At 41.8% G+C, this 25247-nt stretch overlaps 2 long non-coding RNA genes across 3 annotated transcripts; both read right to left on the bottom strand.

The window, feature by feature from the left end:
• Positions 1 to 6444: 6444 nt before the first annotated feature.
• Positions 6445 to 9279, bottom strand: LOC115251296 (uncharacterized). 2 transcript variants are annotated; one of them, XR_003889867.1, is made up of 4 exons: positions 9208 to 9279; positions 7986 to 8081; positions 7691 to 7822; positions 6445 to 6588 (listed from the first exon to the last, which is right to left on the bottom strand). It is a non-coding gene; the product is annotated as an uncharacterized lncRNA (long non-coding RNA). The 2 variants fall into 2 exon arrangements; XR_003889866.1 differs by lacking the exon at positions 9208 to 9279 and having other exon boundaries at positions 7986 to 8177.
• Positions 9280 to 16405: 7126 nt separating this feature from the next.
• LOC115251259 (uncharacterized) lies at positions 16406 to 23472 on the bottom strand. Its single transcript, XR_003889827.1, has 4 exons — positions 23281 to 23472; positions 18554 to 18680; positions 18251 to 18325; positions 16406 to 18177 (listed from the first exon to the last, which is right to left on the bottom strand). It is a non-coding gene; the product is annotated as an uncharacterized lncRNA (long non-coding RNA).
• Between the last annotated feature and the right edge of the window lie 1775 nt (positions 23473 to 25247).

Raw genomic sequence — 25247 nt, 5'->3', positions numbered from 1 at the left:
CCCCGCAGCCTGTATAAACCGCCCTCAATTGGCACAAAGAGGAAACTCAATTTGCAGGGAGCTGTGCTGTATACTTTTTATAGAGGAACTTTTAGTCATTAGACCATATACCACATCTCGTCCCAAGCACCAGGCAACACAGCAGGAGGTCCAAACATTCTTCTTCTACAAAATAGTGCCACAGAAATGGTCCCCTTCCCACCACCCCATCCAGAAAGGAAAAAAAAAAATTCTCTTAACAAGAGCCCAGTTAGTTCCTGTGTCTCGAGATGGTGTCCTGTTTGTTCAGCAAAGCTGGGGATCTACGTTAACCCTTCCACAACAAAATCTGCTTAGGAGGTGTAATCCTATCTAGTACGCATGTAGCAGTCTTCAGGCGGGGCTGTGCAGGAAAAACAGCCAAAGATGCTGTATCAAATTAAACATATGTGCGGAAAAGAAAGCTCACTCTGTTGGGGAACAATCAGCCAGAGCTGAAAGAGAATGAATTTCTTCTGGAAATCTAGTTTAAGGTTGTCATATTCATTTCAGTCAAATGGGATTTAAAGACAAAACATTTTGAGAGGTGACAAAAAAAAGGGCCCAATATGTGTGATCTGTTTACCGAGTCATTATGTGGGTCCGCTGCTGATAAAAATGAAACATGGCCTACTGATGAGACACATTTAGTTTAAATTCTTCTGCTTTCGTGCACATATACCCTTTGTTACATCTTCCTAATGATCGTTGGAATACATTTTTGTTACTGTAATGCACGCTGTTTGCATTACTGTTAAAAATGCACATAAAAAACAACCAAAACATGTGACGGCTGTGAGAATATTAATATAGGAACAGATTGAAAAATGCTAATATGTTTTTGAACTGAATTTTGAATATGTTTTTTTTAAGTTGACTTTGGCTTTTGACCCACCGCCCCTTTTTCTCTCTGTACGGCAGATTAATGACAGCTAATAATATCTGATGTTCCTGGACATTGTGTCCGGTAATGAGATGCATTCCCAGTGGGTAGGCAGGGTGTCACCACAAACAAATTCACTGTCTCTGCATGCAATTAGTCTGTAAAAGGGTGGAAAAATACAGTAAATCAACACTGGCCAAGACGGATGGAGCGAGCTGGAAGACAAATCCCCCTTTGTTACCAAACATCCAACACGGTTGAGACCAGAAACAGACACAGAGAAAAAATGTCTCCTTCTCTCCTCCACATCGCTGCCCGAGAGGAGAGGTGGACAGCTTACCTTTATGGAAACATTATTCCTTGACTGCTCCCTGGCAGGAGTTCATTACAGCTCAGCCGTTCATCGTTGAAATATTCTTTGCGAAATGTCAGCGTATGTAAATGAGGACTCAGCCCTCAGTCGCATGTCATGTTTTGTTAAAAGTTGTCGCAGCCTTTCTTTCCAACTTGTGTTATTCGCTGTCTCTGCCCTGCCCACTCCCTTGTCACCAGAGAGATGAAGATACTCCAGATCATTTCAATGAACTAAAGGGTGACGAGAACAAAGACACATAGTTTCATCGTGGAACCCAGCTTTTTAAGCAGCCTTGATTAAATTAACAATTTTCAGTTATTCCATTATGCTGAAACTCACTGACGGCCTTCCTGAGTCTAAAGTATAAAAGAAACAAGATATAATCAATTTCTCCCTGTTGTGTGACTGTATCTACATCACTAGCAAAAGGCCACATTAAATCACATTCAACAACATTGATCCCTTAAGGCTATTTAAATATTGGTGTGCATTAAATCAATATCATTGCAGGCTGTTGTTACTCTCTAAAAGGACTCTGGCATGATTCAACATTTATGCAAAACAACAGCTAAACTCTGGCATAATGTCTTGGCTGGTGCCATCCTCGCTGCACAGGCCCTGTGGCTACTCCAAGTGATGAGAATGGATAGAGGCTCCATTCACAGCCAATCGTGTGTGCCCAGTAGCTCAGAGGATCCACTATTTTCTTAGTCATCCCACAGTGTGACAGCTAGCTTGCTTGCGCTGTCTGCACAAAGGAAATTTGCCATATGTATGCCGTATATAGCGGTTATATAGCGTAGGCTTATAAAGGCGTCTGGTTAGCTCCTGTTCGAAACATTAATGCAAAGTCTGCTAATTGTACATAACATAACATTAAAAAAGGGGTGCAAGGGCATTGGAAATAGAAAACCCTATAGGACCTATTGTTTAAACGCAGGCTCCAGGACACCCAGAGGTGTTCTGGAGCTAACAGCTCTGCTTTGTGCCCCTATCATGGCCCAGTGCATGAGCCGTAGCTGTGGGGGCTCCAAAAGCCTAATGAATATGTATTCCCACCATAACCCTCTTGCTGTAAAACCTACATTATGCAACAGATGAGCACTGTGACTGGGGTGTCCAAGTCACTTCAAAATGACAACATGGGTGTAGTGTTATAGTCAAAATATTCACTTTTCACCTATGAATTTGAAGACTTCTTCTTTTTTGGTCGGGGCGGGGGTGGAGTCATTTTTGCAATATCATTATGTGGAATAAAATTGATATAAAAATGAACTTTTTGGAATAATTGACTCTCGCTCAAAGCGAGAGCTGATGCCGTCATTTGTTATAAGCCAAATGTATGCCATAATATAGGAAATCCAGTTAGGAGGAAAGTGATGAGTTTCAGGAAGGCACTGAAATCTACATGCAAATGCATAATAATCACACATCTACAATATTGCACTGTTAAGAAAAAAATACCTTGAATTCAATTATCATGTGGGCTGAAATAATCATAATGTTATTGGAAACTCAATTACGGAGGCAAGCCATGTCTGCAAATTAGCTGAACTTAGCTAAGGCAAGTCAGCCCCTTGAATTCATCAAGTATGGATTATCACAATATTACATGTTCACTTTGATTCCGCCGTCCAAAGACACGTTCACAGTTACTGCTGCATACTCCCCACGTTTGTTTTATTCATGAACTGCACTCTGATCTATTATACATACAAAACTGATTGCCTCGGGCTAAAAGGCTCAGACATAGAATTAATTATATTATATACACACGCATGATAATTGTGTACGATTCGGTCAAACACAGAGGTATTTCTCTATGTGTGATTACCATTGTTGCTTCAGTGGCAATTATTTTCGTTATTGCTGCTAATATTGTTAATGTTATTGTTTTCTCATTACAGCATTTCTCTGGGGCTTAGTTTTAAGATATTAGAATGTATGTGACCGTTACTCTGAAATAAATTGTGGCATTGGCTGGTGAGGCCCATGACATTAATGCATAAATGGCATGCTCATATACCAAGGAAATTACTTTGAAATTAAACACCAGGCTAGCACAGGTCGGGCACGGGAAGTAAAGATAAGGATGCTAATTCATTAAAAAAATATTAATGAAATACCCCCTCTACACAGTGCAAGGGGAGACAACCATAGTTTTGAATATTGCTACATTAAAAGCATTTCCCCTGGCTAATAGCAAGGCCCGATCGTTCTTTGACTGTTACTGGCTGATACATGTAAACGGAAAAGTTTCTTTCCACTTGTTACTCGCAGCATCGTGCCTGATTTCATCGTCAAATTCCAACACATACAGCATGAGGCGATTCCACGTCAGGTTACTCCAAAGGCCTTTAGCATAAATGCGGCAAGCTTATGCAGAATTCACTCTCAAAAAGTGGCAGCAACGGAGGTCAATTGCATGCCTGGCTGGCATTTATAGGAATGATAATGTGTTACGTTGGAGAATATGGAATGTTCTCCGCTGATATTTGCACAGATCCACATAAGAAGGAATACGCATAACACACTCTGTTGTGTTTATTACCATTGTCCTTATTTAACACACCTGTCACTACCCGATCAATTCACCTCTCAGCCACGCTGTGTGACGCATTAAAAATGTAAAAAAAATAAAGTTCTGTATTTTCATTAATGATTCTCTTAAGTCTCACACACGCGTGTGTGACTGTCAACTTTGAGAATTTCCCTGTGGTTCGCTCCGTCTTACTGTTGTTCCTCCTGCTCCACCGCCTGCCGCGGCTAACCGGGGAACGCGCAGTCTCGCTCCAAGACGACTTCAATCCCCTATTATCAGGAGAGCACACATTGCCGCTCACAAGGTTTTAATTTATTTGTGCCTGTTTCAGTCCAAGATTAAAGTTTAATTGGTGCTGACTGGCAGCTCCCAAGTTTTGACTAATTCTCCTTATCGGGAATCCTTACCGAGTAGCTGTGGGCAATGTGAGGCCTGCCTGCATGCCTGCCTGCCTGCCTGCCTGCCTGTGTACAAGGCAGCACTGCCTACACGCATATACATACTCGTGCACACACATTTACATGCAGACACACACTTGCAGTCAATGCAGTAATCCCTTATTTTAATTGGTCGTTACATTGAGTACCTGCGATGGGCTTATTTGAATTGTGTAGTTTTTCAGGTGTGTGTGCCCAAGACTGGATGCAATTACGCGTGTTTGTGTTTGTTTGAGTGGTGGTACACGTGTTAGCTTATTTCTTGTTGGCAAGAGCCCCAATTGTTTTTGGATTGTTGGGTAATTAGACATGCATCATATTATTTACTCTAGACTTTTTAATTGATTTGCCAAGGTGGAATCAGCGCGCTATGGTAGCAACCGCTGCTCTGTTGGGAGGCAGGGAGAATGTATATGAATGTACAGCGACATTCCTGCAGTCAGTGTCACGGAGACAAGAGGGGACAAATGGCGGCTGAGAAAACAGCATTGGATTGTGGGTGGATGCATCGAGTCTGCCGCATTTCCAATGAATCGTTCTAGCATGAATCATTTTAAAGTGCATTACCGCAGAGGGCTCGCGTTCCCATAAGCGTTTATGTCAAAGTCATATGCAAGCGTAAATAACACTGATAATCCCAGCCTGTGTTTGATCAGCCAAATCTGAGTATGAGGGTGCAATCATTTGTGACCCGTAATATTAGTGGCAGCTATTAAAAGCTGTGGAGGATTTGCAAAGCTTCATTTAGTCTGTTGGGGAGATGTGCGTGAAATAGAGTTCCTTTGGTTGTAACTAATGTCTCTAATTCTAATCAGAGCAGCTTCTGTGTCGTAGCTACACGCCTCTAAACTGGGAAGGAGCGACTTCCTCATGAGGGCAAATGGACCAGAGTTCAAAGTCAGTGGCTTTGATGAGGTATGTAGATTTATACATTGGCAGCAAATCTTATAAGAGATTCTATTGATGTATATTTACTTGAAAGGACACTTGTGGTTATGCTAAATTAACATAAAAAAGACTCAAGGTAATGACAATTTAAATGCAACTGAAATGTTTAAATATGTTTAAATAAACACTTTATATCTGCAACATGAGCACTGCATGTTTTAGAAATACAGTTTCTTCCCTTTTCTCTTATTTCTACCATTTATTGTACATATTTTTTAATTATTTTGTCTCTTAATGTTCCTTTTAAATTGTTGATTGAGCTGCTGTAATGGTGAAATTTCCTCCATCTTATGATCCTAGATTAACTATTGTTGCAAGAGTGGAATTTCACCAGGGATCTTTACTAATCACACTGGACTTGGTCTGGCGATTTGGCCTTTTTTAGTATGATGAGAACTTCATTTTCTCTGCACTTCTGAAATGTTTGCAGGGGTGGTTCTTCTTCTGTCAGTTAGTTGGCACCCGGAGGAGGATACATTCAATACTTTTGTTGCTTAGACTCTGCAAAATGTTACTAGATTCACTTTAAACAGGAGCAACTGGATATGTCAATCGATGGGGAGTTTCTCTAAGAACCCGGTCACCCTCGTCATCTCTGCAGGGTTACTTTTCATTGACAAAGATTAGTAAATGTGTTATTTGCCCAACAGCAAAATCTGAAACATACAGTATTTAAGGGCCTGATGCGTGGAAAAGACACACGTTTGGGGTTAAACACACAAAGCAACACACACATACACACACTCATCTTTTAGTTCTATTTTTAAGAGGACGTTCATCTATTCTCAATCTCCTTATAGCTACATACCCAATCTTACGCTGATTCGAGCCTAAAACCAAATCTAACATTAAAAACCAAGTCTTAAGGCAGGTACACACGGTGCCGTTGTAACAATCTCATAAGACTGTTTTGTCACATGCTGTGTGTTGGAGATCTCGTAACTTTGGTATCGACTTTGACGTGTGCAGACTGCACGATGACCGCTTCCAGGCTGCCATGTCTGCCGATACCCACCGTCATCAGCAGGCACTGAACACATGATCAATCTATGCCATAGAAACAAGAACAATGAGAAATCGGGCTCCAACCCTTGTTATATTGGCATTGGTGTGTGCAGAAAAAAGGCTGGCGAAGCAGAGAAACAGAATGGAAAAGAGACAGTTTTGCAAAAGGTGTTTGGGGTCCTTATTTATTAATTACTAATGCTACTCCTACTTCCTCCTGTGTATTGGTTGGTTAGTAGATGTAAGTCATAGCAGCTGCCACAACCGATGATTTCTCCCAGATTCCCCCTCGATGGTCATCATTGGTTAGGAACGGCCCCCAATCCTACAGCAGATGCCGGTCCTTAATCCTCAATCAGCATTAAAAGTTGTGAGGACCAGCCAAAATCTCCTCACTTTCCTTTATAAAGCAAAGAGAGCCATTATTATTTATACTTGATATCACGCAAAGAAAGTTCACAATTGAGCGGCCAAAACTTTGACATGTTAACTTCACTTCTGTCAACCGCAACTTGAGGTCTCTTCCTAACTCATGCATACAATTGTATGTTACTAGTTCAATAGTGAAGGCCAACATGCTCACTAGTTAGAGAGACAACTGATAATGATGAGGAGGGAGGAGCCTACACTCAGGCCTCCTATTGGCTCTCCAGTCTAAAATTAAACATGACAACCAATTAAAACTCAGCACTTGGAAATGTAGCAGGTTAACTCGAGAGTGTATCAGGGTGTGTACATTAACAAATGGCAGGAACAGTGCTAACAGTTAACTAGTTAGGATCTATTGTGAGTTTACGTGTGCAAAATTGCACATGTCAACTAATGCGCGCAACCGAATCTACTGGTTGTACATTTTAAACTGAACACGGTAAGGTGCACATGCATTAGTTAACTAGTCACGCAAAACAATTTAACTTTAATTTTAACATGTTAACATGTGTGATAACATGTTTGGCAGTCACACCATTTCACTAGTTAACTACTGATACAAAATATTGTCCACTAGTTAGCTTTTGAGAAAAATATCAGTTCTGCTAGTTAACTTAACTATTTTTTCAGGATATAACTATTTCATGAGAAAGGAAATTTGCACTTCTTCTGAACATTTACAGTCAGAAATGCTAAAAGCAGTGGGTACTAGACAAGTGCAATTTACAACAACAATTTAAAAACGCAGTTGACTAGTGCAACTCCCAATGTGATTACTAGTTAATTAGTTGGAAGCAACTAGTAGGCCAGGGCAAAATAGGCTTGAACTACAATAGCGAGCATTTCGACCTAGCAACATAGAGAGATATGCACTCGTTAACTAGCAGCCTTAAATCATGACTGACTAGTTAACATGAATTGTTGAGCTCATTGGTTAACTAGTGTGTTTTTTCCCATGTGATATCAAGGACACATAATAAATTTTGGTCGTGTCATACTAATTTTTGTTCTCAAAATGTAGCTTGGACAGAAAAGAGTGTGCAGGTTAAGAAAAGTGATCTGCTGAGTCCAACCTCCAGATGCTCCAGAAGATGAGAGACTTGTCACAACACTCGAAGCCTTCCGTTCCCACCTTCTCAACAACCTAAGCTCCTGATGACGTGGCTTCGGCTCACCGCCAGCTTTGGCGCTGCTCATGACAAATCCTGTAAAATAGTGAGTCCTTTCAATGTGTGAGTCAAGAACAACCTAAAAGGGGCATAAAGCAGAGACAGCGCCCCTCCCTACAGAAGTGAAGTCCAAGTAAAAAGCTGAGTGTCCATAGAGCAGGTGTGTGTGGTTGTTTATATGTCTGTTATGGCTTTTTACTGTTTAGCGTGCCTCGCCTCCTTGAGCTCTTGAAAGGTTTCATCCATTGTTACACAGGTCCTGAGATCTTTGCCAGGCTGGTTATCTGCTGGTTAACTGCCATGCACATAACAGAATAAGTGAAATAACAAAAATGGAGAAATATTGCAGTGTCGTTTTAAGCTAGTTCTGTGCAACAACTCACAAGCCTGCCCTTAATCAATAAATCTAGCAAATGTGGAACTGCGTTCTTGCTTTACTATTCTCGAACTGGACCTTTTTTCAGGTTGTTAGCCCAGGGAAAGAAAAATGTTAATTCCCACTCATCCAGTCTCGATTTATCGTGAATAAATTGTGAGGCGAGAATTGTTTACAGGAGGAAACAAAACAAAAAAAGTTGAAAAATGTCCATCGCTGTTAGTTTTTCGAACAACAATTAATGTTGCTTGCGGTGAGCAAAAAGCGCTCAGGGCCAAAAATCCCTCTCTCGTTGTCCTCAGCTTCTATATGCAGTCAGCATTCTAGGTTCCTCACTGTGTCAAAAAAGAGCATATTCAAATGCGTATGACTATTAAATGCTAATTTGCACAACAGATGAATGTCAAGTATGGTACTTCATCAAGAAAATGTCCCTCTGTTTCAGTATGCAAAGAGCAAATCTTTCAGCCCGATGAGCTTGGGCATTAGCTTACCTCAAACAGCGCTAAGCTTTTTTAAACGTCAGCGCGGTACGCTCACACAGCCCGAACACAAAGAAATGTACAAAGGCAACACTTCATCGAATTAGGACTTCCTTACTTCTGTTTGGAATCTAATCTGGAGCAAACAGGCCCCAGAGACGCAGGTGAAGGGTGATCTGAAACAGTTTAGATGTGTCCCTGAAAGGATCTCTGAGTGCTGACGGACGCGGATTATCACAGCAGACGGGGAAAGTTCTCTCTCATCACATGAAAATGCCACAGCTTGCGTTGGATCTTTAATGCCTTTCAGTATCCTGCCTTTAAATGACTAAAGTTTACTGTATGTTTATATATTTGTACGTAGAAATAAACAAAATTGGCAGACTTTTGTGTGAAGACCTGAATGTTACAACTTCCACATGCGCAGACTGGAGATGAGGCTGGAGGAGAAGGAGGGTTTACCCTGCCTGAGCTTGAGCTGATGTTCCCTGACACGGTCAAAACAAAGCTTTTGGTTTCTTCACCGCTACGTTAAGCATCGAGGCTGGGGTGTCAGGCTTTACCTGCTTCCTGTTTGGAGGGCTCTGTGGACAGGCGTTGTGACCGCTCCACCTGGTCGGTGTCAGTAGGCGTCAGCGGCAGAGCCTCCAGAGGAGAACAGCTGAGGGGGAACGCTGCACTCCTCTCGTGCTGCCAATGAACTGTGTAACTACAGAAACAACTTTTTCACGTATCGATCAATTTGTGGCCTCTTGCTACATTACACAATGACCTTTGCCCTTAGTTCAGACATGTATTAACATTATTTACTACAAATCACGGTGGAAAAAAGCATCATATAGATCCTGACTTATTTAGCATCACGATTCTATAAAGGGCAGATGAAGTTTATGGGCACATTTAAGGTAAAACACGAGAAAGTTTCAGGCATCTTGGGCACCTAAAGCATAGTTTACTTGGCAGCAGTAAAATGGGGCTGTATTGAATTCACCATGTACCTTCAGGGTTTATTATTATTATTATTATTATTATCATTATTATTATTGTTGTTGTTGTTGTTGTTGTTAATGTACACACTCATAATGAAGCAGAAAATATGTTTGTTCTTACAGTCGACTATTTATTGATCACAACGCTGTTTGGTTCATGATATCGAATTAGGATTGCGAGCCTTTATGGGATGAAGCCACATGACTTTGTCATCACAGGCAAAACCAGCTTACTTCGCAAAATTACAGGTAAAATCTAATAAAAAACATTACCGCAATCTGGAAGTCATCTGGAAATCAGCAGCTCTTTTTTGGTTGTTAAATTCCTATTCTCAATAAATAGATTTTCTATTTAATTCCTTCAATATCGATCCAATTCAATGTCTCTTTGTTGTTGATGAAATTTTGTTGTTCAAGAAAATACCAACAACCTTGAATTAATTAAGCTTTTCTATACTCCTGTGAGTAAACACCTAAAGGTAAAACAATATATAATATTTACATGTGCGTGACTTCCTCCAGCCTGAGGATGAGGTTTGGTTGAAGGTCAGCACAATGAGAAGAAAAGTGGAGCGTTTTGAATTGCACTACTGAACCCAGCTGACTTCCTGCACCAGTATAACCACACGGAGCAGTTCAAATAGAGCCTTTATTAAAGCATAAGCCCACAGACCGCAATGATGGAGAGAAAATGGTGCAGTTTGCCTTTTCAGTGGGAGAGGATTTTTCACTCTGGCTCCCACAAACACACCCGGGTGTCTTTGCACTCTCTGTCCCTGCACTTTTGGAAATAGACAAGGATAATGGAAATTCCAAATGAGAGGGCCGAGTGATCCCGATGCTCTACTCAAGACTCTTTCCTCATCTGTGAATGCATTGTTTTACTGCAAATTATAACCATAAAAAACCTCTGATCCCCCATTCTGTTAAATTAATAGAATTACGCAAAAAAATGTAATGATAGCAATTAAGTCTTGAAAATGCAAATTTTATAGTCAAGGACGATTACCTCATTTATAGCATGTGCTGGAATGATGCCAGACGACGGTAATTTAGATCCGAGTTGCTCACGGTTACATCATGATGAATATGAGACGAACGGGGCCTCATCACGCACCTCCAGTCGCTCAACTCTCAATCAAACGGAGAGGTGAGCAACGTGAACGCTATCAGGGACGACCGTCGAGCAGCAAAGACATACATCAGGAACAACTGGGTGGAATGAAACGGGAAGAGGGTTATGGAGATAATCTGATAGATAAATAAAATAAGGGGATAAAATAGTCTCCCGAACATCTTCTTGAAGCGAGGGTCAAATGTATTCTCTGACAGGTTGACAACGTCCCAGATGAAATCATCATTTGTCCCATTGATTTTTTTTTTTTTTTGTATTACAAAGTGAGGATTCCGTGCTCAACTGACATTTAAATACAAGGATTTTAAAGCACAACTAGAGTTGGCAGAGTAAAATACTTGCGTTACTTAATTATTGGGGGAAAGCAGATGTAATAGCATGAATCATTTATGGAGATATGACTGGTGCCATGATCTGTAAGAGTTTAACATTTCACTTCAGCACACTCTCATTAATAATAGGCTCTTTAAATGACGTGCTCTTTTACATAACGGTCTGGGATGAAGAGGGCAGCGCGCGCATCAAAACTTCATCAAAAATTTGTTAGCACGTCCCTCATAATTTAGCTTTATCGCACCTACTAAACGCATAAGAAAAGAAAGAAGGAGAAAAAGGAGAAGCAACGCTGTTTGCAAAGAAACAAAGGCAGTTTATTCATATCACGATAGCATAAAGCTAACAATGGAACTGCACATACTTTGAGTTCAAATAGTGCAAATATTTCTTTTGCTTCCTTTAAAGGTGGAAATCCTTTCAACTAACATTTCCCCCAGCTCTGCCTATTACACAGTCTATTGACACACGTTGCGGCCGAGCTGGACTCTTTCTCAACCCCGTCTATCGGTCACACAGATTGTCCCCCGGTAGGCAGGGGCCTGTGACGTTAATGGAAATGGGGCGACGCTGGGAGCATAGAGCCTGGAGAAGCCTGGATGATCCCTCAGGCCATGGCTGCCACGGGATGAAATAGAGAGACTATTACAGTGGAGTTGTAAAGCCCCACACGCTCCGTGCACTATCATAATAGAATATTGATTCTATCAGAAGCCAGGCCCCGGCCTGTCCCTGCAATGAAGAAAAGAGAACTAAAGGTCACTGTGTAAAAGAACAGGGAGAGAGGGAGGAGCACAGCAGAATAACGGACAGGAAAGGAAGCTGACGGCTCCTGCAGCTGCGGCTGTACTTGTGTAATAACCCAACCATACAGTTGCAAAAGGAATCTCAAAGTAATCAAGTAGAAATAAGTTGGATGGAGTGTGTACAAGTTGAAACGATCTTAATTTCTGCTGCTCAGTTAAGCTGCCCCCCCCCCCCCCCCCCCTCCTTTGTTTTGCATTGGCGCATCTGTCTCCATAGCCATAAGTAACAAGGAAGCAATTTCAACCATTAATTGTTGATCAAGGCGGTTGGGAAAAGCGCCAAAGGAAAAAGATGACAAATATGTGCCCACCACGCGAACAGCAGTACAAATTACTCCACAAGCAGGAGACGTTTATGCTTGATTGGAGCAATTTAATGTTTTCTTACAAAAAAAAAGGCAGCAAATCCTGGGAGGACAGTTAAGGAAATGACTTTTTAATCATCCAAGGAGTCGCTGTGCCTTGTCTCTCCTGATGTGGAGCCATTAGGAGAAGCTGCTCAGAGTGGCCACTCTTTGCAACACTTGGACTGATTTTACTTTAGATGACACATGGAGGACCCAAAATCCACATTCTAATAGCAAAGTGGGGACATTTTTGTGTCTAGTGCTCCTTACTTCAAAGGGCTCTTTGAGGATTAAGATGTGGTTTTAAGGTTGAGGTTAGATTTTGGGTTAAAATTAGGATGAGGGGGTTTGTTGGGATGGTTAGGGTAGGGAGACGGATAACCTATTATGTCTGTGAATGTCCCCACAAAGATAGAAACACAAGGGTTTGTTTAAGTATGCAGTTGAAATCTATTTGCCATATCGATCCTGCAGTTTCAGCTCTTTGCGATTTGTTTAAAAATTTTAACTTTTATTCGATGCTTTATTAACTTCCAAATCGGTTAAAATTTCATACACACATAAATTTAGAATATCCATAAATATAAAACAAGAGAAGGCGTGTGCCTGCAACCATTCCACTCCATAACCCCGTCAGTGAAAACATGCTTAACAATGCACAATACATTAGGAAATTGACTAATCTTTGCAGTGACATTCTGGCCTGTACAAACTTTATGATAAATCCTGTTTTTCTAGGGCGCTAGGAAAATGTATTCATGAAATTTCAATGTCCAATGACACAAGTCATCCTTTAACATAGGCTTGACGGTAACATAGCGTTGCTCATTTCTATTCCAAACAGGGGGCTTTATTTTAGTCAAGTAATACCCATTTGTCGTGTTGTATTATTTATTTCTTTATTTTAGTCCCACACAGCCCTGGTAATTGAACAGTAGTTTTTGTCGAGGGCCACGGCAAATGAAACTGCTATTGTTGCATCAAAAATAATCAATTTGATGAGTTTTTTATATACTCCCATACTCGAAGTAATGTGATATTGATTTGCCGTCCTGATATAGTACTCTTCTTCTGCACCAGAATGATTATTGGCTTTTGACAGATTCCAGCTCGATCTTTTCTTCGAGCCCCCCATTTTTTCCACTTTGCACAGCCACCTCTTTTGTTCCAATGCCCTCAGCTCCAATTCTACTCCACAGCCCCACTTTGGCGCATGTTTGCAATGCACTTGGACAATGAAAGACTCTTTCCTTTATTGCTGAACAACAGCAGGAATACCATTTGCCTTGATCAGTCAGCATCAAACCATTTTACATGGGGCTCCATTAGCATGTAAAAGAGTTTGCCTTTTACACACACAAACACACACACACACACCAATATGTGCATACCTTTAAGTTATTATGCTTCACAGCAATGTGAGGTGTTCTGGAGGGTGGCCCTGAAAAAATCTTATACATTATTTAAATCCAAATCACCTCCCCTGTCCGGCCATGTTATGGATGACAATAATGTTGCCTCTCCCTTTTTCCGTTCCTCTCGCTTTCTCGCTCTCTATGGATCAAACGATCACATGGACGGAGGGGACGGTGGAGTGTAAGGTGAGGTGATAGTGGGTGATGGATGCATAACACTCAGGTGTGGAGAGACAAAGAAGACATATAAAAAGCAATAGAGGGAGCGGGATGGATGAATGATGGAAGGAGGGATGAGGAGGGAGAGAAAAGACTGCAGAGGAAAGTTGAAAGAAAGGCAGGCCTCAACAACAAGCCTGTATTGATTAGTGTTTGTAATAAAGAAAGCAAGACACTTGGCCCCTGAGAGGACATGGTTCACTTGGTGCCTGCTTTAACAAGGGCTCCGTGTGTGTGTGTGTGTGTGTGTGTGTGTGTGTTTGTGCATGTGTGTGAGAGAGAGAGTGTGTCCAGATCTAAAGACAGTAAATATGCTGATGCCTGCATTGTCGACACATGAATGCCTATGGATACTGTAAATCAAAAGCAACATGAAAAACTGCATGTGTGTAAGCATGTGCAGCTTTAAATCACTCAGTCTGTGTTTGTGTGTGTGTGTGTGTGTGTCTGTGCATGTTGGCTGTAGGCTGCAAGCTCTATGTGCTAGAAAACACCTCACACATACAATAGGGGCCTGCTTGTGGAAAAATCAATAGTCTGGTGATAGAAATATGCTAGAATGTTCTGTAGGTGTGAGATTGATCTGAGCTCCACTGAGGGTCCAAAACCAAATAATGGTTAGAGGCCAGCGACCTCCAGATCTCCACAGAAAACAATAATTATAAACACGCTGGGTATGCCTGAACTAAGCATAAAGACTGCGGTCAATGAAGGCTAAATGCTAACACTGCAAAGGTGACGGCTAAGCAACAATAATTAGGTTTGTAATAAAATTGTCAGATTTGGACTTTTAAAGTCTGCTTAGCAAAATGACACAATAAGCAGGATTCCCGCTCATTTTATTCACTGGTAAACATATTTTAGGAACACTTTTGCTGAGCTTAAAGTGAAGAAAATACCAAACTTTAAAACTAAAATTATAAAACAGTTTTCTTAGGATATCAAGTGTACATCATTGAACAGAATCCAGTTTAGGAAGTTCATCTTAAAATGGCCGGCAAAACTGTTTCTTTTTACTGCCTTTGATATGTTTATCAGTGTGGCTGGATCCAGACTTGCAGAAGATTTGCTCTGCAACTCTTTGTGTGATGCTTAATCCTCTGAGCAAAAGAAATTATTTCTATTTATTCTATTTATCCGACAACAACATATTTGTATATTCTTTACTAGTTGTACCATTTCATAGTCCAAACGGGGGAGACGGTCTATGGAAACGTCAGCTCTCAATTAAATCTCATTTCTTTTTTATTTTTTGCACACAAGACTTTAGTTCCAAGTATGATAACAAAAGAGCCATGTTAAAATTTAAAATGCTTTTCTAAGACCCTCCAAAATATAACTTGTTCTCTTGTTCCCCACTGGGTGGACCAACCAGCAGAATAGGCTGATATTGCCCCGCCGTCATCAACTGTCACTTTTTAAATGATGAGCCTCCTACAGGAACCAACAGCTGTATGTGCAAATCATGCATATAAATCAATTATGGGGGCCCTATGTACTTTAAACGCAGCCATTAATTAAGCAACGTCAGATGCAATGAAGCGTGAAGTTCATTACATTTTTAGTATTCAGACCTGCTATTATTTGAGGAGCACGTGAGAGAAGGAGATGCACCATTCTACCTAATGCTTAGCAGCATTGCTCCATGTCAGGGAGACAGATTTTAAGAGAAGATCTTGGAGACAGAATGAAAGTCAGGTCGCGCGTGGCTTTCAAACAACTGTAACTACCAGTTTTACCAGGTAAACTGGCCGTAGCATTTGGCTTGTAATAATTTTGTGTTTGCAGAGTGAAATCTAATGATCTTCTCTCTGGGCACCACTAACAGCCGACTGCGTCAAGGAAAAGACGAAGGCTTTATTACAGCAGCTTTGCAATAGTAAATATCATCATTGAATTTGATGCTACATATTCATTTATTTGGTTGCTTCTTTGAATGAATGCGTATCGGCGTCTGGAACACTGATGACAGGAGTGGTTGGGAGGTGGGAGGCTTGAAGAAACCAGGCCCAGCTGCCTGGCATTAAGCAATGACCTCTGCATAATGAAAGCCAGCGACAACATATTTAGCTTATTACAAGGTTGTGCAACGTGACACGATTTGCATATTCATATATTTTCTCCTTCACTCCCCCCCCCCCATGTTTTCTACCACTTTTCTTGAGTAGGTTATCTGCCTGACTGACACCACTGAGGAAGTGGAAAAATAAATAAATATGTGTACAGAGAGGCGCATGATCTATCCAGATGCCGCAGAAATATGGCGCCATGTTGACATCTTGTTACATCCCGACTGTGTGTGTGTGCGTGTGTGTCTGTGTGTGTTTAAGCACCAGGAAATCATGTTCGGGTCAGTGAAAATGAATACAGTATGAACTGGAAAAATCTGACAGGGGTCTGGACTTTAAAGGTGTTTTGCATATTGTTTTGTACATATGCGACTTTAACGGCAGCCGTGGCTTTAATGTAGCATCACGGAGGCCGCCTTTTTTTCATTCTTTTATTTTGTTCCTCTTTTCCGATCAAAGGAGGATTACAATGCAGCTCTTCCTCTCTGCAGAAGACATAATTACAATTTCAACATCAAACAAGAAAAAGCCAAAAATGAAGTCAATAACAAATGCAGACATGTATGCAAAGAGAACAAAGTCCTCCATCAAAAGAAAAACGTTTAAACAAATCACAAAAGCCTGCTGTTTGGGGAGGGTATTTGAATTCCTTTCATTTAGTCAGGCTACCTAATTCAAATGAATGAGGCTGAGCGGCGCCCGCCAACCGTGCCCGGAGAGGCGCCCATCTAGATGTGTACAGTAATGATCATCGCAGCACTTCTGAATGCAAACTGCTTTATGCCGGTACCTGAAGCTAAGGGCCACAAAAATAGAGTAAGTCGTAGTTTTTCTTCCTTTTTATGTTTTCTATTTTTTTTCCTGAAGCATCCCCAGGTCAGCTGGCTCTGCGCACAGGCAGGCACCTACTTCAAAAAGTTGCAGCTCCCTTCTGATAGATCTGCAAAAATGCTTTTCTTTTAACATAAATCAGCAAATGTGCGGAGCCGGGACCTGCCGGCGTGTTTCTCTCTCTCTCTCAGAAGTAATGGCTCCCAGGGATCAATTTGAAATTTAAATTGCAGTGAAGCTGTGTTTGTCATTAACAATCAAATATTTGAACCTTTCCAATATTTGCGCCCTCTTCCATCTGTACCACTGTAACATAGCCAAACAGAACATTTGTGCTCTGGATGCAGCTGGTTGCTGCAGACAGACAGAGCAGAGGTAAGAAAGAGCTGGATGGAAATATGAACTAAAGACAGAGAGAATCAGGAAGACGAAGAGCAGCACATCTGCTCAATGTTCATTTGGTGAGCTGATTGAATCGGGGGTGTAGCACTGTCACTGTTAATGGAGTGATGTCTAATTGGAGCGAATCAGCTCTGAGAGCTCTGGCCAGCGTCAAAGACCGACGGCAAGCGCACGGAAAAACTGAAATAAACCGTCGCTCACGTCAGTGACAACATTTAAATGAAAAAAAAAAGGTTGGTGTCTTGAGAGGTGTGTGTTTGAGTGTCTGGGTGCGTGTATGGGTGTGGGAGTGTCTGTGTGTGTGTGTGTGTGTGTGTGTGTGTCTGAGGGAGAATGAGTCTATGTGTGCTGAGCCTGCAGGGCTGAGACTTTTCAACACAGAGGTTAGGAGCCACTGGAAGGCCCAAGAAGCTCTTTTCCTGATAATGATGGGCCCAAATGGCCACTATTGCACCCCCCACAAGACCCAGAACTTGATCTCTAATAGCTGCCCATAAAGGAGAATCATCATCAATGAAAATGGCTGGTTATCAAGATTTGATTTTAGAGGGGGGGTGTAATAGGTTTGTTATCTATAAAACCTTTTAAAGCCTGACCGTCAGTGACATTAGCCCCATTGCCATTCGGAGATACATGCTAATCATCCCACAACCTTTAATTAAGCAATATGTGTAAGTAGGCAGCTATTATTGCCTGATTTGTGAGCCACTTCATTACACCGAGCAGTTGGAAGCAGACACATATTCAATACAAATCAAGCTGTCTGGAATATTATCCTGCTTAATGTGAGGACAGTATTGATATTTTATCACTCATGTTCTGATGAGGGACTTCAAACATTTCATTTTCAACCACGCCAGGACAACCAGCACCGAAGAAGCTGCATTTAATTAGAAGTACTGGTGATCAGGCAGGCTGCAAACAGATCATCACTGTGGACGTCCACGTTCCTATTTATCAGATGAACAGGTGATACACAAACGTCTGCTGCGATGGAGACACGGACAGTTGATTAGATGACTCACTGATTACATTATGGTACAAGTTTCACCTCTTTTACTTTGATATCGTTCATCTTGCTATGCAAAACTGGAGCCGCACCCACTTCCTCCTACTGGCTCCACACGATGGCACCCTGGGGGGACAAATCATAGGACGAAACTGTGTGACTTCGGCAAACAGCAGGTAGGAAGGGCGTGGCTGTTGGACGTCTCAGGTGTTTGACATGAGACAAGTTCTGCAGAATGTGTCCTTTCCTCTGGGAGCCTGCACACACACTCGGCAACAGTGTGTGTGTGTGTGTGTACGTGTGTGTGTGTGTGTGTCCAGTGGACATTCCTGCCCTCGGATGCATCTCACTCACTCTTGAAGCGTCTTTTCCGTGTTGGTAACCGGGTGCACTCCTGGTCGTGTCTCTGACTGGCAGAGCTCTGACTTGGGGACGCCGCCTTCCTCACGGCGTTGTCACTTCCTTCAATGTCACCAGTGACCTTGAAAAAATAAAAAGTGCATGTTGTAAAGCAGTCATGAAGAAATCTTTGTAAATGTCTAAAAATCTTAAAAAACAGTGTTTTGAGAGCAGCCTGGGGCCGAATGTATCAGGCATATCAAAATACAGGTTCAACCTGGATGAGAGTGACTGAGATTAACACAAGTGCTATTTTCCTTCAGGCCTGCAAGTAATGTTGTCATAAATAGTCTTTTCTGCCTTGGTCCTGCTACTGGGAGTGAACTTGGAGGAGACACAGATATTGAGACTTCATATGACACACTACCTCTGGTCCCAGAGGGGGAACAGCTCACAACGCAGTGCTGGCCTACTTTTGTACAGTTATAAAATAATAATAATAATAATAATAATAATAATAATAATAATAATAATAATAATAATAATGATGATGATGATGATAATAATAATTATAATTATAATTATAATTATAAAAGATTAATACTACCAACTGTGAGCCAGAACACAGATTGGGATATTCTGTAATCTAAATCTTTATTTGGTATAAATGTACGCCACTCTGTGTTCTTTCCACGGCAGCAGGAAGCAGTTGTGCTAAATTAAATGAATTGGCAGCCTCCTGGAGCTGCATGACTTTGATTGAAGAGCAGAAAAATGTGCCACAGTGTGCGTGTTTGGGTTTTTTTAAAATCCAAAACTAGTAGAAACTTGCCAGATAATTACATGGGATGTACTTTGGAGAGGTTCTCCTTCTTAGCAGATATGGCTGCCAGGAAGGCATTAATCTCCTCATGCAACATACAGTAAGTAGCCAAGGACATTCCTCACACACACACACACACACACACACACACACACACACACACACGCACACATACACAGAGCGTAGAGAACATTCACTTCCTGTTAAATCATATTCATATTTCTGAGGGCTGCCGATGACCCCATGGCAAATGAAGCGTGGGTCCTCAGCTCCACGCCGGCAAGCAAATGTGCGTGGGGTAATTACAAAAGAGGGGTAGGGGTAGAATTTATGCGCTTTATCAATTAATGTTGCTGCAAGGTGTTTTTCAAAAGGTTAATTCCTTCATATTGTCCACGTGCTGAATTAGGTCATTATTGGCATCATGGGCGGTGGGCTGAGTCATGGCAGGATGAGGAAGGGGAGACTTTGAGGGCATATTAAGATGATAAGATGATAAAAGCGCCCCCTTCTCTGGATTCATCATCTCCGCCACGAGCACTTTGATCTGGCTATTGATTATTATTTTTAAAAAATCTCCAGACTAAATCCAGGCCTAAATATGTAACCTAGGAATAACGTAACCCTTGTGCACACGTGAATCGAAATATAGCTTTAACAGTTTTTATTTATGCCACGTGCCGGAGATGCTTGTCATCAGCGTTTTTTTCTGAGCCATAAATAATTTGCACAGCAAGGTAATATTCAAGCTGGCAGAGCCTTAGTTGTGCATCTTTAATGGAAGTTTTACAGAAGCGGAGCCAGTTTGTGCATATGCTGCAGTCTCCCATATGGAGGAAAGCAGACAAAAGGAGCACAGTTGGTTTGTCCTATCTTTTTAGAAGTCCATCGACAGTTAAATGCTAGCCCCGGAGAAAGGAACGGCACAGGGGGACATAAACCCACTGTGGTTTTAGGAAGGGAGATAATGACTTTGCCTGCATTAATTTCTACATCAGCCATCTTGTTTCTCCAGACAGAGTGTTTATGAGGCCCTCTGTGAAGGTCCGCGGTTATATAGATGCATCTCCCTGCATAATATCAGCCCCGACAGTTGTTGTCAGCAGTGCAGTTTGTGAGATGGCAGCTGTGGAACATCTGTTTATAGGCCATGAGTGTTTGCAAAGCAACACCTCACTTTACCTTTTAATGTCTTTTATTGGAGCTCGCTGATGGGAACATAACTCCAACTTTTTTGGTGTGTTGTTGTGATTCGGCTGGACGATTTTCTGCAACACGGTCAATATTTCAGACACCTGCCGTGGGCAATAACCGGCTCGATGGAAACATATGATGGATCATTAATATTAACTTTCTTTAAACAGAATTCAATATGCAAGTCACTAAAAACATCATTATCATTTTATATTTTACCGCACACCCCCTTGGAATGCCCCCCCCCCCCGACACACACACACACACACACACACACACACTTATGCGCCATACGTTCGAGGCAATTCATAAAGAGGCAAGAAAAAAAAGGCCTTTCAGTCAACACAAATGAATAATGGCTGAACAAACACCAGAAATATTAAGTTCCTCATGACTCTCACTCTGCTGCAGATCAAACAGGACACACCTCACTGTTCGGTTCCAGAGTCTAACAGTGTCTATAGCTCAGGGCATTTCTTCTAAGAACTGCTTTTTAAGGTGTTCGTTTAAACAAATTTTGGGTGTAAATTTTAGGCTATTATGCAAAGCTTTTGGCCCCTGAAGCTGTGGCCATGTTAGTCTAAGGGAGGAGCAAGTCCCCCCGGGCATCAGTGTCCAGGACACTGCCTGAGAAAGAGAGCTCTTAAAGGGAAATGAGCCATCCGTCAATATTTCCTCAGTAAATGGAAACAGACTTCTTAAGTAGCAGGATAAGTCTTTTAACTAATTGAGGTAGAGGATGCAGTCACGGTATTACACTGTTTCTCTACACTCACAAGCAAACTGAAGCTCATGAAACCTACAGTTTCTCTTCTTCTCTATGACTCCCTGTATTTTCAGCCAATAAAACCATCACATAGATTTCTCCCTATTTGGTTTGAAGTGAAGCAAATTCATATTTCTTGGTCCAAATTAATGCTAAACAAAAAAAAATGACGCCCTTATAATGTAACACCATCTCTATAGAGCCGGATTCTGTTCCGATCGATGAATAAGGTAATAAGCCTGGATGGTAAATCCCATAAAGCCACTTTACAATGTCATAAATCAAATAATGGGAGGACATTTTTCATGAGGTCACCGCATCAAACAGAATATTTGTTGCTGTTTTTTTATTCTCAATATTTTAGCTTTTGATTTTCTTGCGCAGATGTCTTCCCTCTCAGAGGAGCTGTCACTTTGGATCAGCAGGCCAGTTTGTACACAGCATCCAATTGCAGTTTGTATATCACTGCAGGAATTATAGAGAGTGACGATAAAATCAAATCAGACCTACGAGTGCCGGGAACCCTTTGGTGATTCACAGCGTTTGCTCTTTTCATAAAACTAGTTCATATATTCAGGGGAGGATTAGTCTGGAATATGGAAAGTGGGGGTCTGAGCTACGAGGCAAAGGGGAATGGCATATTGATACCCTGGTGTTATCGCTCCCCGCTCCCAGCGGGTGAAAGAAGACGCCATCGGCAACTCTCGGAGGTCTCTGCTTGTTATGTTGGAAGGAATGGACAGCAACACCCATGGGACCCAGTGTGAGAAAAAAGAGCAACGGGAAGATAATGCGTGTGAATATGCTTCCCAGGGACAGTCACACCTATCTTTCACTTACGGTGGCCTCTATCAACCCCCCTACACACACACACACACCCCAAAAGCTAAAAGGAAAGTGTTCTCACAGTGAGGTAGCTTTGAGTGTGAGCATCTGTATTGGTGTCGACGTAGACGATTTGTATATGTAAGACTGGCTTTTTAGATCTGAACATCCCCTCAGACGGTGTAACGCAGTTACACAGACGCTGCCACGCCGTAAGAAAATGCACAGCGCTGTTTATTTATATGAGCGCGCCATCAGTCAAATTATGATGGAGAACCATTAGAAGGCAAGGAGAGCCTCAAAGCTAATTGTTAGCATGTACATCTCCCCCCCACACACACACCCTTCTGACATTCAAACTTCAAATATTAATTTTGTTGGGATGATCCCGGTTTGCTCACGGGCAACTGACAGAATGATTGAGGAAAGGAACGAGTCCTCGCTCGCGCAGCAGTTGTAACAAAGCATTACTTTTAATTAGGCAACAATCTGGGAAGCAGTCTGTCTCTGACCTGCCTGTCTGGCAGCCACTTGGATTAGAAGCAGCACGTAATTAGAATTTGTTGCAAACTCTTTTAGTCTTTCAACCCACATTTCATTTGAATCGTTTCAAACACCACTACATAATGGAATTTTTCGCATCTATATCTAGTGCAACAGTTGTGGGGTCATGTGCTGTTTATTTATTTAGGTCTGTATTTCTTTATCCATTGGCTTGGCTTTCTTGTAAGAAGAAGCTCCAGACACAGGACCTGATTGGTTTCTCAGGGCAAATCTTGTCATTTTGTGTTTGAAGAGCAGGTAAAAGAAAAAAAAAGAAATTACCCGAGGAGAAAAAATAGAAATCTGTAAATGTTATTCACCCTTTCAGACCACAAAGCTGTACTGTTGTCTTCCTATTTCTCTACAGGCAAAATAAGGAACCAGTTCTGGCATTAGTTTCTTTTTTTTCTGCGTTTCACTTGGGAGGGAGGAGAGACTTAGAAAATGGGAAGTGTTTTCTCAACCCCCAGCCTATCTCTCTGTTTACTCCATGATCATTCCTTAAACCATTTAAAGGGGACGATGTTGGAATATTCTCCCCTTCGTTTTTGTCGGTTTAACTGCAATATAACATGTTTATTTACATCCTACCTCAATGATAGCGCCGTCTGGCTGTCGAATAAACTGCCTGTATCGCTGTTTCAGCCCACTCAGGTACAGGGTGTAGACTGCCACACGGGTGCTTATCTCTCCTGCTGATAATGGTCCTCCACCTCTCTGGTGGTCACCGGGGTCTGGAGGGCCCACCGAGGGCTCCTCTTGTGTCCAGACGTGGTCATGGACCGCCACCTGATGTGGGTCAGCACAAAACAATCTCATCTTTTTGACAAAATACCAGCAAATGATCCTTTGTTTGTGTGTCCAGCGCACATTCATTTTCTAAAAGGGATTTCAACTCTACTAAAATAAATGAAACTGTTGATTTTGATTTGTTGTATGTTTTTGTGTTGTTCTTTTCTAGGGACATTCATATGTGTTTATGCTGCATCAATTGATTTTGTATCCTTTAATTACATGAAGCTGCAGCCATCGACGCACCCACTCATCCACTGGATGAGTCCTGTGGGACCTGAGCTGGGGCAGGTAAAGAGGCAGGTTGTGTTTGTGATCATGCACACGTGTGTATTACTCTGGCTACGGGTTGCTTGTGACACTGTCTATGCGTGTGTACGTGCGTGTGTGTGCGTGTATGTGTGTGTTGCAGGCAGGCACACCTGCAATGCCATGCCCCGTTGTGTCAGGGTTAGACACGTGGCGCAATCGGAGCGTGTAACATGTTTTATAGGTCATGTAACTCGAAGTCATCCATGTGTGAAGATCATGGAAGCTCACAGCCGACACCACAGCCGACAGTGTTGGCTAGCAAAGACTTTGTCTGTCTGTCTGATTCCTGCACACATCATCATAAACGCTCATTGTCATTATTTCTATCATATTTAAGAAGAATAATACCATAATATTTTTTAACATGTATGTACTACTGTATGTACTACAGTCATGGAATATAGTTAATGCTCCTACTAATATTTTCCTGTTTATGCTCCAGAACAGAGACAATGAAAAGAAGAAGGAAGATTTTCTAATTACTGTAGGTGACCTCTAATTACGGTTGCTTTCAAATATAGCTGAAAACAGATGCATTTGTTCAGGAGGGCAGGGTCAAACTCGGAAGGGCTTTCATTTTGTTCGTGCCTACATTTATAAATGCTTAGTCAAACATGAGGCCGGACGCTCGGCAGGGGAAAGAGGCACATTACCTCTCTAGTAAGGAGAGACGCTGCAAAATCTCCGAACCTCCCATGCCAAAATGTCAAAGAGCTGCAAAGTTCATCATAATGAAAATGTGTCTGTGTTCAGCGTGTGAACGGAGGAGCACGCAGCTCCTCAATGCTAATTAAGAGGCTCATTAGTGAAATCAGCCCAACTGCTGCCTGCCTCTAGCTTGGCCTCAGCCCACATTGAGGGGAAAGTGATTACCCGAATTCCTTAAGTAATCAGCACCTCTGCTAGGCAGCAATCAGTCTGTGTGGACAGTGTGTGTATGTTGATTTGCTGGCTTTTATTTTTTTGGATGAAACACAAGCTGTGTGCAGAAAAAAAAAAAAAACCCTCTCCACGGCTTATTTAAAGTCGCTAACAGAGTATAGGAACATCCTTCGCTGTTATTCCCAGAACGTGTACCTAGAGCATGGATGGGCTATGTCCCAAGATTCTATAAGTCAAGTCTTGTATACTGATAGAAATGTCACCTTGGTTAAATCCACTTGCTCATAGGATTTGTCCTACTGTTAGCTATGCTACCATTCTATGCATATTATAATGTGAAATCCAGTTAGCAAGACTAGACAAAAGCACAAAAAGGTGTTTGTTTCTTTGGGTTAGGGTGATGCCATTTCATGCAACGCACCACGGTTCTCAGGATGGATCATTGCTACAACACAAAATGGAAGCAGCTTTAGCAGCCTGTCTGCTGCACAATTCTCTGTTCTGGTTTGTTCTGTGATGGTGGTATCCTGGCTTCTAGCCCTAGCTTGAGTGCTCTCTCCACTCACCATTGT

This window comes from Takifugu rubripes, chromosome 10, assembly GCF_901000725.2.
Source record: "Takifugu rubripes chromosome 10, fTakRub1.2, whole genome shotgun sequence".
NCBI classification, from domain to species: domain Eukaryota; kingdom Metazoa; phylum Chordata; class Actinopteri; order Tetraodontiformes; family Tetraodontidae; genus Takifugu; species Takifugu rubripes.
The sequence above is the reverse complement of the archived record's forward strand: the minus strand, read 5'-3'. Positions and strand labels throughout refer to the sequence as shown.